This window comes from Peromyscus leucopus, chromosome 3, assembly GCF_004664715.2.
Source record: "Peromyscus leucopus breed LL Stock chromosome 3, UCI_PerLeu_2.1, whole genome shotgun sequence".
Lineage (NCBI taxonomy): Eukaryota > Metazoa > Chordata > Mammalia > Rodentia > Cricetidae > Peromyscus > Peromyscus leucopus.
This window is the reverse complement of record NC_051065.1, coordinates 128,579,569-128,597,074: the sequence shown is the minus strand read 5'-3', so window position 1 is coordinate 128,597,074 and position 17,506 is coordinate 128,579,569.

Here is a 17,506-nt window from a genome sequence, read left to right as displayed (position 1 = left end):
CCTCACATAGGGAGTGACATTCCATTCTTGGAGTCAGACCTTGATCAGGTTTTAGCCCCAGGGCAGGTCTTGGGAGCCCCACCCAGCATCGTGGAAGAGAACGGGGAAGGCATGCACCATGAAGACAAACGATTGCTGTCAACCTCAGACCCTCAAGTACACGAGAACAGCAGACTGAAAGTGACTCCATGCCCTGGCTGGGCCCACAGACCTGTAGGCCACTCCTCAACTGTGACCCTAGAGGGGCAGCCAGCTCTCCACCAGCCCCCACCCTGAGCTCCCCGAGGCTCCTGCCAGCTCTGCCCCACGTCCACACAGGAGCCCAGCCAGAACCTGCCAGCCATATCTGGGCCCCACAGTGCTCACAGCCCACCCCAGCACACAGCCATGCCTAGTTCCCATGCGGCCTCTGGGCCAATCTGGCTGCCACCACATCATGCTGTAACGTCTCTACTCCAAAGCTCTCTGAGCAATCTGGGGCCCTGAACCTGCTGTGTCTAGGCCCTGTGATGCTCATGGGCTGCCTAGGCCTCTCAGCGGTGCCCTGGGTCCCCAAAGTACCAGCTGTGCAGCCTCTGCCTGCCAAACTCGTTGCAAGCTTTCTACTGCCTGCTTCCACTGGTAATCCAGCCCACAAGTCCCAACGCATACACAAGCTCAGGCATAAAACACTCACACATGTGGCCACAGTTCCCACACATTTATACATTTATATAGGTATAACAAATAACACTGACGAACAAGATAGGCAGACAAAAAGGAAGAACAAGGGCCCTAGGGTGAAAGCATTTTGGTCTTATTTCTAAGATGGCTCATTTTGGTCTCACAAGCTAAGACTGGACATTTATAAGTAAGAATAAGCCTCTGTATGATTTATTTGGGCACTGGGTGGCGGGGCCCCCAAAAGAGCAAAAACAAAAAGCAACAGGCAACTCTTATGAAATAAAACAGGTTCAGAGGGTTAGTCCATTGTCATTATGGCAGCATGTACATCACTAGAGCAGTGGCTGAGAGCCACGTCCTGATCTGCAGGGAGAGACACTGGGCCTGACGTGGGCTTTTAAAACCTCAGAACCCATCCGCAGCGACACACTTCCTCCAACAAGGCCCAGTCTTCCTAATCTTCCTAATCCCTCCAAATAGTGCCACTCCCTGGTGACTAAGCATCCAAATAAATACCTTTATGGGACCATTCTTATTCAAAACACCATAGATAGCTGGGCGGTGGTGGTGCACACCTTTAATCCCAGTACTCAGGAGGCAGAGCCAAGCGGATCTCTGTGAGTTCGAGGCCAGCCTGGTCTACAGAGCAAGATCCAGGACAGGCACCAAAGCTATACAGAGAAACCATGGCTTGAAAAAACCAAACCAAATTAAACAAAAGCCAAACAAACAAACCACCATAGATGCCAACTGGGGGATAATGCCAGAGGTTGACCTCTGACCTCCATACACACATAAATAAGTGCACACATACACATGAACCTACACAGGGATGTACATGCGCACGTAGAGAAAAAGGTCCCATCAGGGGAGCTGGAAACATTCAGAAAATACCTTGGAAGGGGATGTTCCACAGAGAAGGTCTGCTGTATGGTTGGGGGAGGGGGGGAGTGCCCTGAGAGGATGCAGGAAACCCACAGGTAAGACCACAGCAGCCTTTCAAGCCTGGGGGACCTGACTCATATTTAAAGGGGTCAGATAGTCAGATAGGAGAGTCCTAATGCCCCTGGGAATTCTCTTTGCTTTTTCCTTTCACATACCCCTCTCCCGCACCCCCTCCCACTCACCCCACCCCCACCCCCCATGTCTATGTGTGTCTATGTCTGCCTTCTCTCTCAGGTTCATCTTGTGTCCTTAACAGTTGGTCTTTCATTCCAAACGCTCTCCAAGGGGAAGGATTCAACACTGGCTAATTCCATTATTTATCTAGTGAGAGAGAGGCCTTTTCCCTTCTAATAAACTCTAAACCCCCCTCCCCTAGGATTTCCCAGTGTATCCCTAGCTGTCCTGGAACTCTCTCTGCAGACCAGGCTGGCCTAGAACTCACAGATGCCTCTGCTTCCTGAGTGCTGGGACTAAGGGTTCACTCACCTGGCTACTGAGAGCTTATTTTTTAAAAGAAGGTTTATTTTGCTGGGCAGTGGTGGCGCACGCCTTTAATCCCAGCACTCGGGAGGCACAGCCAGGCGGATCTCTGTGAGTTTGAGGCCAGCCTGGGCTACCAAGTGAGTTCCAGGAAAGGCGCAAAGCTACACAGAGAAACCCTGTCTTGAAAAAAAAAAAAAAAAGAAGGTTTATTTTATCTTTAGTTATGTGTGTGGGCATGTGCACATGAGTGCACATCCAATGGAGGCCAGAAGGGGGCGTGTGATTCTCTGCAGCTGAGGTTACAGGCTGAGATGAGCTGCCTGATGTGGGTGCTAGGACAGAACTGGAATCAAGGGCAGTGTGTGCTCTTAGGCACTGAGCCCTGACTTTTTACAGAGGATGTGCATAGTTCTTTGGGAGACAGAAGCTCTCCCTAGATCTACGGTGTACTTATCTCCTCACACTCTTTTGGACAACGAAGGACAAAGGGACCAAGTTTGGTCAAAGGAACTCAAGAGGAAGTCCCCTGAGGAATTTCACCTTCCCACAAGGAAAACTGGAATTTGGGCAAGATCTGGGTATATAGGTCTTTTAAATTTTATTTATTTATTTATTTTTATCTATCTATCTATTTATTTTTCAAGACAGAGTTTCTCTGCATAGCCTTGGCTGTCCTGTAACTTACACTGTAGATCAGGCTGGCCTCGAACTCAGAAATCCACCTGCCTCTACCTCCTGAGTGCTGGGATTAAAGGAATGTGCCACCACCACCCTGCTGAAAATGTATGTATTTATATATTTAATGTATATGTATGCTTTGTCTGCATAGTCTGTGTACCACAGACATGTGTATGTGTATGTCTGTGTACCACAGACATGTGTATGTGTATGTCTGTGTACCACAGACATGTGTATGTGTATGTCTGTGTATCACAGACATGCCAGAAAAAGCATCTGAGCCCTGGAACTGGAGATACAGACAGTTGTGAACCACCATGTAGGTGCTGGAGTTGAACCTGGGTCCTGTGGAAGAGTGGCCAGTGCTCTAAACTTCTGAGCCATCTCTCCAGCCCCTACATGCAGGTCTTGATTTAATTAGAAGCCTTTTTACCTCTAGTGGGGACATCAGCCTTGTGTGGGACAGACTTCCTAGAAGGCATCCAAAACACTTAGCTCCTTACTAAATGCCCCCAGCTACCTCTTCTTGTCATCACAGGAGCCCCAAATGTCTGCACACCTTTCTGAAATGCTTCTAGGGGTTCAGAAATACTGCCCTTAAGAACCGCATGAGGACAGGAGACTGCTGGGCGGCGGGTTAAAGAGCTTGCTGAACAATTGTGAGGAGCTGAGCAGGGTCCGGGGCAGTAGCGCTGCAAGTGTCTATAATCCCAGTGCTTCTGTGGGGTTGGGGAGGTGGGGATGAGAGAAGCCGGGATATGCTCTCAGACCAGGTGGCCTCTGCAGCAGAGGACAGCAAAGAGACCCTGCCTCAAAACAGGGTAGCCGCTGAGGACGGACATACAAGGCTGTCTGCTGACCTCCACATGGGATTTACTTTCAAACAAATCCTGGGCCGGGGAGATGCCTCACTAGGCAAGACTGCGTGGTGTTCACACATGGGGACATGAGTTTCGATCCCCAGTATCCATGTGAGGAGCTAAGTACAGATGTTCCTGCACCCACAGCCCCAGCAGAGGGAGGGAGACGGGCTGGATTGCTGGGGTTGACCTGTCGACAATCCTAGTTCCAAGTCAGTGAGAGACCTTGTTTGGAGGGAATGAGATGGAGAGTGACGGAGCTGAGTGCCCGGTGCCTTCCTCTGGCCTCACACATACACGCGCACACACCCACACACCCAGACTTCAGTGTTATTAGCATTGTATAATTACATGTCAACCACTTTATAAGTGTAAGGGAGACCAGCTGACCTACCTACCCTGTGGGCCTCCTGGTGGGCCTCTGACGTCACCCCACCCCCATCAGCACCTACCGCAAGGTTTTCTGCCCTCCTAGGCCCCGGCAACAATTAGCACATTAGGCGCCAAAATTGGCTTTTACTGGCAAAACAGGAGGCTGTTCATGTTCTCTTTTTAAAGGTCAGATCTCATGAAGGCCCAGCTGGCTGGCGTCTCTATGCAGCTGAGAATGACCTCGTGTTTCCGACTCGCCAGCCTTCACCTCCCATGTCCTGAGATCACAGAGGGTGGGAGGTGCTTACCACCCACCCACCGCGGTGCTGGGAGCAGAAGCCGGGTCCTCTGGAGAGCGGCCAGCCGGTGACTTACCCACCGAGTCAGGCTCCAGCCCCTAGGAACTGTTTTATCTTCGATCTTCCCCTCCTCAGAAGCCGGGGCCTGGCTGGGGTAGCACTGCACACCTATAATGCCGGTGGGTTGGAGGCCAGGGCAGCGGAACCCCAAGTTTGAGGCCCAGCCTGGGTGATCTACCAAGATTCTGGGTTTAGGGCGTGGGAGGAGGAAGGACAGGGGAATCCTTGGCTGATATGTAAAATTAAATTAATTATAAAATAAAATATTTTTTTAAAAAATTTTTTTAAATCTAAAACAAAACAACCCAGTTACACTAGAATAAAATCGTGTGAGTTTTGAAACCTGAACATTTCTATAGTGATATTTTCAAAGTATGACATACTACTACTACTATAAATTATTATTAGTAGTATTCACAATTGAGCACACAATATTAAATCACAAGATTGAGCAGAAGATGAATTACAGAGATGATAATTTTCGGAAACATTGAGTTTCAACTAGATACCACTAGAGGGCGCTACAGGCCCCCCCATATTTTCCCAACATCTAGTGTTTTACTGAATTTCACCAGTGTCTATGACATTTGACTATCTACATTGTACGCAGTTATCATACAATTTATTATGGATTTATACCTCCAATATCTCCTGGATTTATATTGTGCATGCTTTATGTACTTCACCTGTCAGATGGGCAACAATGAACACATTTGTGTCCGTGAGGGCGTGGGATCACAGACACTGGCGCAGCTACGTTGGTATACTCGCTACACAAAATGAATCTGGCAACTTTGAAAAAAAATTCAAAATGAAGTTAGGCGTGGCGCTCACACCTATAGCCCCAAACTTTTGCTGAGGTAAGAGGGCTGCTGTGGATTTGAGGCCGACTTGGGCTACACAGTGAGACCCTGTCTCAAAACAAACCAGCAAACGACAGTTCAGGGTTACCATGCTATAGAGCCCACTTCAAATTCACGAGGTCCTAGGTTTAATACCCAGCACAGGAGAAAAGAAACTCAAAATGAAGCTAGCAATCCTGGTGGACACCTGTAACCTAAGTACAGAGGGCCAAAGGAGGGGAATCAGCAGTTCAAGGCTAACCTAGACTCTGTAGAGTTGACGGCCACCCAGGGCTACATAACGTGACCCAATCACAATAGAAAACAAAAAAACAAGCTCAAAATGTTCAGTCCCTTAGACAAACCTCTAAATTGTTTGCATGGGTTAAGAGAGGAGAGGCTATACAGAGTCCAAGAATAAAAGCTCAGCATGGTAGCCCAAGTGTGTAATCCCTGTACTGTTGCTGGAGGGCTTCTCTCCAGGTTCCCCAAGCCCCGCAGTCCCACAATCCACTTATAAAATAATCACTCAGATGCTTATATCACTTATAAACTGTATGGCCGTGGCAGGCTTCTTGCTAACTGTTCTTATATCTTAAATTAACCCATTTTTATAAATCTATACCTTGTCACGTGGCTGGTGGCTTACCGGTGTCTTTACATGCTGCTTCTCCTGGCCGTGGCTGCAGTGTCTCTCCCCTCAGCCTTCCGCTTCCCAGAATTCTCCTCTCTCCTTGTCCCACCTACTTCCTGCCTAGTCACTGGCCATCAGTGTTTTATTTATATAGAACAATATCCACAGCACTTCCCTTTTTTTCTTTTTTTTAAAAAGGATGGTTTTAACATGGTAAAATTACATATAACAATACAATTATCGAGCAAGAATTACAGTTACAATATTAAAGAAGATGTCCTATCTATCTTATATTTGTGAGTTTAAGGTTTTATATCTAACTTATCTTTTATCATAACTGAGGAAATTACAACTATCTAGTTTTCAACCACATCAAAGACCTGAGAAGGAACATAATGGTACCTGAGAAATGGTAGATGGATGCAAGCAACTTTCGGGAATCTTGCAAAAGTAGACCAAGACAGCTGGCAGCCTGGACAGTAACCTAATGTTTCTCAGCATTGTTGGTGCATTCAAATTGGCTACAGGCCTAGAGTATCTGACAGACCATTTTCAGAAGCAGGATTTCTGAAAGACCATCTTACCCTGTCTTGGCAGAGTACAGTGGTCGCTTTCCTTGTGTCCCGCTTGTCCAGAAAGGACAGCATTGCATTTGTACTGTCAGCCATCAAGGCAAGGGCAGCTCTTTGCCCAGTAGGCCATTTTGTGCCAAAAAGACAAACTTCCAAATGGAAATGTCTTAGAAGCCCAACATTCTCTCGGGATCAATTGGTGCAGCCAGGAGCAATTGTGTCTCACATCAACAGAATTCTAAGTTATTTAAATGCCATATTCTCTAGGTCTATGAAGTGTTTGAAGATTACCTATCTATCTGAAATATATCTATGTATACCTAGAAAACTTAACTAACATGGCTACAGATATGATTATCATAGATGACTAATTATTAATCTATTTTTTAATTATCCATTACAATTTTAAATGAGTTACATAAACATAATACCTCAAACAAGAATAGAAATATATATATACACAGTATAACAATATTAACTTCAAGTTTGTATCAATAAACTAAAATCCATACCAATGTAAAACATTTTAAACATAAACTAAAATCTATACCAATGTAAAACATTTTAAACAAGTTGTTCTTTAAAAGTAGGTTAATTAATCTATCCTTTTATCTTATCATCTCTATATCCTCCTATATATCTATATTATATCCCCTTTTCTTTTTTAGAAAGAGATCACATTTATAATCAACCTGTTTTAAATAAAAATATTGGTTTTCTCTGTCCCACCAGAGGGCTCTTCTGATTTGGGACACAAGAATTGCCTAACCATTTTTTTTTAAAGCAATATGTCTGGGTTTAGAGGGGGAGTGAGCCAATTCCACCTCTAAAGCCAGCTTGGTATATTTGGGAATTTGGGCGTAGCATCTCTTATTACTTCCTGCTGGAGGGGGGTGCTGTATCTTATGGGGATGCAAAGAAAATTTTAGACCTATGGGGTAGTCCGTGAGGCTGTATTGTTTGAACCAGTTGCCTTGAAGCCGCTCTGGATGTTGGATCATCTGGGCCATGGTGTCATCGGAGACCTTTCAGGAGGTCTTGGCTGGTGAAACCTGATGTATCTTAATCTGGAACAAATCCACAGCCTCTGGCTTTCTGTGGAAACAAAAGCAGAACCTCTTTTCCAAAGCAACATATCCTTAAATCCAAATTTTGAAGTCAAGGTACCTTTAAAATATACATTTTGGCATAACTCAACAGCTTTTGCAAATCAAATGTTTTTCTTCAGTTACAAATATCAAAGACAACATAATCCAGATTCTCTGTGTGGTAGCCATCATTACATGGATTATTTTTTATATTACCTTGAGCCTTGAGCCTATTGCTTTAAACTGTACCATTCTAAGATTGAAACGGCGCTGTGGCTGCTGGCTCCACCCACTTCAGCTGCCCAACAAGGCAGTGGTACGTTTTCGCCAGCTCTGGGAGTCATCAAGTCTCAGAAATAGTGGGTCTAAGCTTTTATCAAAGCAGCTTGTAGCCCAGAAACCTTTTTTTTTTTTAATAATAGTAAAGACTAAATCTACCACACAGCTTAATGTGCCGCTGGCAGACGCCTCATTTCCGCCATACTGCCGGTCAAACGCACACGCCAGGAACCCGCCAGTGTTCAAACTTGCGTTTTGCGGCGTCTAGCTGCCCGTATGAGACAAGAAGCAGGAACCTGGTTTTGGCTCTGTTTAGAATTGGTTATTAAATATTCTCAGGTTTAAGGTGGAAACTCAAGCCGTTGGGCGCCATTTGTTGCTGGAGGGCTTCTCTCCAGGTTCCCCAAGCCCCGCAGTCCCACAATCCACTTATAAAATAATCACTCAGATGCTTATATTACTTATAAACTGTATGGCAGTGGCAGGCTTCTTGCTAACTGTTCTTTTATCTTAAATTAACCCATTTCTATAAATCTATACCTTGCCACGTGGCTGGTGGCTTACTGGCGTCTTCACATGCTGCTTCTCCTGGCGGTGGCTGCAGTGTCTCTCCCCTCAGCCTTCCGCTTCCCAGAATTCTCCTCTCTCCTTGTCCCACCTACTTCCTGCCTAGTCACTGGCCATCAGTGTTTTATTTATATAGAACAATATCCACAGCACTGTACTTAGGAGGCAGAGGCAGGAGGATCAGGAGTTCAAGGTCATTCTCAGCTTCACAGCCTGGGTTCATGAGATCTTGCTAAAAATATATGGAGGGATGGAGGGATGGAGGGATGGAAAGGGAGAGATGGCTCAGTGGTTAAGAGTGCTTGCTGTCTTGCAGAGGATTTGAATTCAGCTCCTAATGCCCATATCTCCAGGCTCAGGGCCACCTGTAGCTCCAGCGTCAAGGGATCTGACGGCCTTCTCTGGCAATGGACACCACATGTGGCATATACATAGCTTTAAAAAAATTCTTTAAAAATAGAGAAGTCTACCATGAAGCATCCCTAAGTTAGGGAAAGACCGAACCTGCTGAGTCTCCCTCCATGGTCTCTGCTGGGGTTTACAGCCAGCCTCCGCCCTTCTGCCATTCTGAGAAACCTCAGCGTAGATGCTCATTTGGAGCAGGAAGTTTGTCTCATTTGTCAGAGAATCAATATGGTCTGATGGGTTTAGTGTCTGGCTCTGCCCTGACTTCCTTTCTGCCCAGGGGATCTCTGGGTGTTGCTGGCTTTGGTCTCTGTGGACTGAACGCAGGTGACAGTCCTGGATGTTAGAATCGCTCATCTCTTGGGAAGCTAATCAGAGCAAGTCCAGAAAAAGGGATGGGCTGATGGCTCATTTATTAGGCACTAACTGCTAGATGAGGGGAGCTAATCCCTGCATGTGTTAAAGGAGTTCCAGAAAGATTGTCCAAATACCTGAGTTGGGCCAGGGATATATCTCTTAGTGGCTAGAGTGCTTGCTTAGCGTGCATAAAGGATTGGATGCCCAACACTACAAAACCCAGTGTGGAGGTGCAGATCTGGAATCCCAGCACCACAAAACCCTTAATGTTTTAGTTGTTACGTTTGCACAATTTATATACTGTCTTCCAAGCCAGAAAAGGAAGGGGCAGCATCCTGTATGTTTGTAAAAACTACACAGCAACACTGATCCTTATATCTTAGGAAATTCCAAAGTGACTTCTGCTCCTGTGGACGTACCTTGGCATGGTATGGTAGAGTGCTTGCCTGGCACACAGCCATGGGTTCAATTCCCAGTACTTCCTAAACCACGGTGCATGCATGCAATCCCAGCACTTGTCTACAACATGAGTTTGAGACCAGCCTGGGCTACCACATGAGGCCTTGTTGGAAGAGAAGCAGCAGGGAGGCGGCTTTCCTGCCCTTCTGATTGAGGAAAGGACGTTCAGGTGAGGTTTGTGCTGGTGGACAACATCCACGTGGTTCCCACACACAGGCTTCCTCTTCAGCGACTCCTGCCAAGAGCTAGATAAGAACCAAGACAGGTGTGGCTGATCCCACCTCGTCCTTCACGCCACCCCCTTGCCAGCGGGTATAAATTAGCATAAATGAGCTCCACCTACCCCATCCATCTACAGGCCTCTGCTCTCCCTGGTGTGGATACGGTTTGTGGCATGCTGGAACAGGCCGGTGAAAATACAGTGGTGAGATTTCCCCAAATAAGTTCAGCATCAGCCCTGACCGTAGTTACCTTGCCAGGCAAAGTGCTGCCTCTGTGGGGAAAACCATTGCACAGGCCAGGCCCACACGCTGCCTCGCTCCTGCCTCAACCTCAAAATACCTGTTGCAGAAGACACTGACCAACATTGTCAGTGTAAATCAGAATCTCGGTAGAGAAAATGGGAAACGTGAAGTAAAACTAGACAGGAAAAGTGAAGGGAAAGATAGATAGCAGACAGAGTCCTGGAAGTCCCCTCCTCCCTCTGTCCCTCAGGCTCTCTTATTTTGACACAGGCTCTCTCTCTCTCTGTAGGCTAGACTAGCCTCTACTCACAGTGATCCTCCTGCCTCACTCAACCTCCCAAGTGCTGAAATTACAGGGATGAGAATTTGTCTTCAAACTGACTTTTGGGGAGATTTCCGAGGTCTTCACAGGAGTTTCCAGACCTGGTCCTTTGGAAGGTTCATCCCTTGGCAGGAAGCAGGGGTATGATTTTGTAGCCTAAGAAAACAAGGAAGCCCCTGAATTCTTGGAGTTTTGGGGGCTTATTGTAAATTTTCTTCTGTCTGAGAGAAAAATAGACTTGATAAAATAAGTGAAACCGAAGGAGACAGGTGAGTCTCCGAAGCAAGACAGACGTTTGAGGAATCGTCCCCCAAAGATGCTGATGGGGTTGGTGTGACCCGGTCAGGATTTAATATGATAGTATGTAAATGGGAAAGGAGGAGAGGGTGACAATCTCCCCAGTGTGTGTGCCGTGTGTGTGTATGTGTGTGTGTGTGTGTGTGTGTGTGTGTGTGTGTGTGTAACAGAAAGGTGTACAGATGACTGATTTAATGAGCTCTTGCTGAGCCCAAGACATGGGGTTTGCAAGTCACTTTCATGAAAGCTGGTATCCCCCATCCTAAGAAAGATACAAAAAAAAAAATGTTTAATCTAACAGATCTGGAGCTCACAGTTTAAAGAGGGCATGGCGCCCACACTGTAATCTGTGCGTGGAAGTTGAGGCAGCAGGATTATTATGAGTTCCAGGCCACAGTGAGACATCTCAAAACAACAGCCATAAAACCGTGGGTGCAGTTAAGTAGAAAACACACTCTGCCTCCCCCCAGCCTGGTGGATAAACCTGAGACTTTGGTGTGCACATGTATGCACATGTTCGTTATACATGTGCACATGAGTACAGTGGTCAGTCAGCACTGGCCTCTTCATCTGCCCTCCATTGTTTTAAAGATTTCTTTATGTGTGGGAGTGTTTTGCCTGTATCTATGCATGGGCATAGTACATGTCTGGTGTCCCAGGTGACCAGAAGAGGGAGTCAGATCCCCTGGAACTGGAGTTAGGGGCAGTTGTGAGCGCCATGGGTGCTGGGAACTAAAGCCAGGTCCTCTTCCTGAGCGGCTGGAGCTCTTACACAGCTGAGCTGTCTCCACAGCTCACTCGATCTTGTAACGTGAATTGTTAAATGGTCTTATTAATAAAAAACCTAGAGCCAGATATCGGGGTAAAAGCTGAGAGACAGAGAAGCAGAACAGCCAGCCACTAGTTCTTACCTCTAGGAAATCCTCAGTCTAAAGAGAGTGGGTTCCTGTTTCCTCACACCTTATATACCTTTCTCTGCCCAGATGTCACTTCCTGGGATTAAAGATGTGTGTGCTTCACAGTACTGGGATTAAAGGTGTGTGCTACCACTGCCTGGCTCTGTTTTCAGTGTGGCCTTGAACTCACAGAGATCCACACGGATCTCTGCCTCCAGAGTGAAAGGACTAAGGGTGTGTGTCACCACTGTCTGGCCTCTATGTCTAATCCAGTGGTTGGCTGTGTCCTCTGATCCTCAGACAAGTTTATTAGGGTACACAATATATCACCACACTATCTCATTTTGTGAAACAGGCTCTCACTGAGCACAGAGCCCACTGATTGTCTAGACTAGCCAGTGATGACCCCAGAGAGTCTCCCGTCAGGTGTTCCTGACTGGGGGTACAGACTGCCCCGGCCCAATTCTTAGTTGGGTTCTGGAGATCAAACTCGGGTCCTCATGCTTTTGAGGCAAGCAGTTAATCTGCTGAGCTATCTCTCAGTCCCATCTTGTGCATTTCTGTCTGCAATAAAATCATTATCAGCCAATATTTAAAGGATATGTAATGATGTCTGTGTTGTGCATCGATGTTAGATTTATCATAACTCACCAAAAACTTTCAGGAAACAAAGCAAGCATATGTATGCCTGAGCTGCAGAGTGCAAACGTCTTAGAGACTCGTGTTGAACAACATGAGGAGTAGTAATGAAAGTTAGATAAACGATAGCACAACCTGAGGACACCTAAGACATGAGTGTGCCCATTTACAGATGTTGTCTTGCACCAGACAGCTGCATCCTTGCTTTCCAGTTCTGTACCAGGCAGTGTTGACTCAGCTCTTTGCTATCTAGAGGACAGTCCCAGCAATAACAACAGGACTTGGGTTCTACACACATGGGAGCAATGGCGTCTGCTTCCAGGAGAGTACAAAATAAGATGAGGGAGGTTACGGGGCTTGGGTAATTGTGGTCATTAGTCTACACAGCATTACCTCATGTGAGTCCCAGTGGAAATTCCCACAACAGACACGTGTGGTGTGCACTGGGTGTGTGTACATTTGCATGTATGTGGGCACACCTGTTGAGTGTGCATGAGGCTGTGAGTGAATGTGAATCCCCACTCCCCACCCCGCAGACTGCTCTCCCACTAAGTTCATCAAGGCAGAGTTTTTCAGTAAAACCCAAAGTTCACCAATACGGCTAGTCTCAGTAGCTAGCTTCCTCTGAGGTCCTCTGTCTTCGCCTTCCCAGGCTAGAATTACAGACAGGCTGTCAAGCTCACTCCACATCCTCACGGGTCCTGTGAGTCAGAACTTAACTGCTAAGGCCTCTCCTTGGCTTTTTAACTTTGGACTTGTGTGCACAGCGACATAGACACAGCTTAGTTTTTCGTGCCCTCCTAAGTCAGGGTGCTCTCCGACCCTTTTGAGTGATGACAGATCAAGACCTCAGTGGTACTTGGTTCTCAAATAAGTTCTCTTTAATCTGTGACTGAGTCATGAAATAGCTGGGATATACTCTATTAAAACAAATTTCATTTGTGTGCTTTGGACGCAATCTGGAGGTGTGGAGAGATGGCGGGTTTTAGGAGAGCGGATGTTTCACTCACCATAGTATCCCCAGCGTCTGCAGAGATCAGTGCGATTTGGGTATTTAGTAAACAGTGGCCGACTGCCTATGGGCATAGTTATTAAAGGTTATAACTGAGGGCACTAGGAATGCAGCTGGTGTTTGGGGAGGGGTGGTTCTCATGGCCTGGGAGACGGCTCACAGCGCACTGGCTGCTCTCCCAGAGGACTTGGGTTTGATCCCCAGTACCCACTTGGCAGCTCACAACCACCTGGAACTCCAGGACCTGGGGTCTAATGTCCTCTTTGGGTTGACACAGGCACTTTGAAACACATGACACACAAACACACTTAGACACACACACACACACACACACACACACACACACACGCTCATCACATACACAAATGGTTCTTGACATTGAGAGTTCAGCAAACAAATGGGCCATCTTTATATGAAAATATAAAGCGTAAAGTGAGAATTTTCTTTTAAAGGTTTATTTTTGTTTTATACGTATGAGAGATGTATATACAAATTTATTTGTATGAAGCAATATTTATATATTGCCTGCATATGTCTGTGTGCCACATGTGTGACTGGTACCTAGGGAGATCAGAAAAGGGTGTCAGTTCCCCTGGAATGACAGATGGTTGTGAGCCACCACATAGGTGTTGGGAACTGAACCTGGGTCCTCGGCAAGACCAGCCAGCACTGTTAACCTCTGCACCATCTCCAGTCCATGGTTTCTTTTTAAAGAATGACTCCAACAGGGTGTGGTGGTGCACGCCTTTAATTTCAGCACTCAAGAACCAGAGGCAGGCAGATCTCTGTGGTTTTGAAGGCAGGTCTGGTTTCCATAGAAACCAGACTATCCAGGGCTAAATAGTGAGACCCGTCTTTAAACACGCACGCACACACACACACACACACACACACACACACACACACACACACACGCGCACACGCACACACGCGCACACGCACGCACGCACACACGCACACACACGCACACACACAAAACGCTCCAAGCGAGTTGTTCTAGCAAAGTTCACTCTTAGTTTCTCCCTTTCTGTCAGAGCCTTGTCACAGGCAGTCACAGCGCAGAACAAGTGTGAGCTGTGTGTTTCTTGTTTTGTTTGAGAAGGTCTTGCGTGCCCCCAGCTTGCCTTGAGCTTTATATAAAGTCAAGGGTAACCTTTAACTTCTGATCCCCTGACTCCACCTCCTGGAGTGGAGTGGTGGGATCAGAGGGGTCTGTAACCACACCACCCTAGATTTGCGGTTTTAGTGCTTTGGAAGGTCACACAGGATCTAAAGCTTAGAAGAAAACTAGAGGCAAAACAGAAAAGACAGAGAAGGCAGCTCACACTGTGAAATCTTTATCTTTCTGTCTCCTCTGACTCCCACCTCAGATCTGCTGCATCAGAATAAATCAATCTAATCCTAGGAAGCTTTGTCTGTCAGGGACAGTGTCTTAAGGGGTCTCTCTCTAAGAACTGGTACCTCAGTGCCAAGCAATGATTACCTGAGTCACGGACCTGCAGAACACAGGAGAAAAATGGACTGCAAAAGCCCACAGAAATCTTGCCTAACGCTCTATGGACAGAGTGGGAGTCAGATGCCATCCTGTGAAGTCAGGCCTCTCATTATAGCTTCAGAAGAGCAGGTGGTGTAGCAGACATCTGGGGAGTCCAGGGTCTATTCAAGGGTCCCTGTTCGCCTCATGCCAAATCTACCTCAGTTATTTGGCTCTAGAAGAGAGAAATGGCCAACTTGAGACCTCAGCTGAAGAGGTAGTCAGTCTCTGACAAGGCACTGGGAAGGACTTGGGCTCTCCAGCACATTCCCTCTAAGTCACCACTCTGTCAGCTGTGGTTCAGATGTGTTCTGTTCACAGATGACTTCTCATCAACACGTTAGCTCTTCCTTTCCTCTCAAATTTTTAAGCAAGGGTGTCATCCAAAAGTAGCTGGGGACAGACAGTCCCAGCAGCTGGGAGGAAATCTTGGGAACCTGATAATTAAAGGTGTGGTGTGTCAATGCTGCCAATGATATATGGGCTTTTTATAGAAGATTTACTTCATGGATTTTTGTTGTTCTTGTTTTGGTTTTGGATTTTTGGTTGTTTTAGTTTTCGAGACAGAGTTTCTTGAGGTAGCCTTGGCTGTCCCGGAACTCACTCTGTAGACCAGGCTGGCCTTGAACTCACAGAGACCTGCCTGTCTCGGCCTCCTGAGTGTTGGGATTAAAGGTGTGTACCACCACCGGGCGGTGGTGGCGCACGCCTTTAATCCCAGCACTCGGGAGGCAGAGCCAGGTGGATCTCTGTGAGTTCGAGGCCAGCCTGGGCTACCAAGTGAGTTCCAGGAAAGGCGCAAAGCTACACAGAGAAACCCTGTCTCGAAAAACCAAAAAAAAAAAAAAAAAAAGGTGTGTACCACCACCACCCAGCCGTTTCATGGCTTTTGATATCAAGAATTAAAGTATATCCAAGGAAACAACAAATATGTATCAGAAAACAAAATTATGGCTGGAGAGATGGCTCCATGGTTCAGACTGCCTGCTGCTCTCTTAGAAGACTCAGTTCAGTTCCATACACCCACATTGGGCAGCTCGCAACTACCTGTAACTCCAGCTCCAAGAGATTTGCTGCCCTCATCTGGCCTCATTGGGCACATGTACATATCACATGTGAATACACACAGGCACATATAAATAAAAATAAAATAAATCTTAAAAAAATTAATATGACAAAATGTTCGGTAAAATTATAAATCCCAAAAGAAATCAGAAATATTTGAGTCCAGTACCTTTGCACTGACTCTAGACTTTGTATTGTTAATAGAATAATTTTGTTGAATACAATAGTGTGTTTTAAGTTTGAGATCACAAGATCAGCTTTAGACGCACAAAAATGTATTGTACTCGACAACAAGCAAGTTCAGAGGTGGCCACTCCTTTAATGGCCACCATTGTTGGACACTTCATTGGCTGAAGTTAATGGCCATCAGATTGGAGATGAAGTCAGAGCCTGCACTCTGGCATCTTCTCCCAGTCTTTCCAGTACTCTTGGTCATTATAGACCTTTCAAGCTGTATCTGGCTTTGGAGTGCTGGGAATCGAACCCAGGCTTCACACAAGCCAAGCAAACCCTTTGTTACTGAGCTATATCTGCATTCCACTTTGAAGATTGCCTCACCAGGCTGAAGCTGAATTAGTGGTAGAGCTTGTCTAGAAGTGGAAAGTCCTGGGTCTGATTCCTAACAGTGCAAAAAGAAGGCATACATTCCATACCCAAATAAAGTTTATTAGCTTAGAATTCATTGTTATGGGACTGGGAATAAGTCCTATGACTTCAATTTTTTATTAGGTCTTAGAAACTCTTCCTAACTATGCCCCTGTTTCTACTATTTAAGCAAAAATTTGGATTTATTTCCAAATCTCTAATTTTTTCTTATAAGAAAAATTCATGTTTTTTTTTTTTAAAAAAGACTATCTCATCATGCAATAAAAATAAGCTGAAGGGCTGGGGGGGCACAGCACACTAATAAAACAGACACTGAGCCTATATAAAGCCCTGGGTTCCAGTCCTACCCCCAGCAAAACAAAGCAAAAGCTGTACTAGAATCAGGCATTCTCTAGCTCAAATCATAGTGCTGGGACCATTAACTGAATCTCTTTGAGTCTCAGCTTCTCTGTAAAGGGGATTTTCCATATATCTGACAGGGCTTATATGAAGTTCAGGCACAAAACACATACACCTATGTACCAAGTAGATTTTGTTCTCAATTGATGAGAAGCAGGGCTGTGTCAATGGAGATGGTGTTGGTGTATGTGTGGGAGCTGTTGGCACCATTACAAACTATAGCGTCATATGATGTCATGTATAACCAGCTGAGTGGTGGTGGTGCACGACTTTAATCTCAACATTCAGGGGCAGAGGCAGGTGGATCTCTTTGAGGTTGAGGCCAGCCTGGTCTACAGAGTAAATTCCAGGACAGCCAGGGCTACTCAAAAACAGATAGATAGATAGATAGATAGATAGATAGATAGATAGATAGATAGATAGATAGATAGATAATAAATTAAAAAATGATATGATTAAAAGTCCAGCTCCAGAATCTTGATGGCCTGGATTTAAATATGGGGTCTAGACCTATTCTTTTCTGCTTTTCTGCAGCCCAGATTGGCCTGGAACTTGCCTCTCAGCTGTGGATGACCCAGAACTCCTGGCCTCCTGCTTTCACTCACTGAGAGCTGGCATTCCAGGTGTGTAGATCACACCCAGCTTGTCCCGTCTGGGGATCAAACCCAGGGCTTTGTGCACGGTAGGCAAGGACTGTACCAACAGCCAC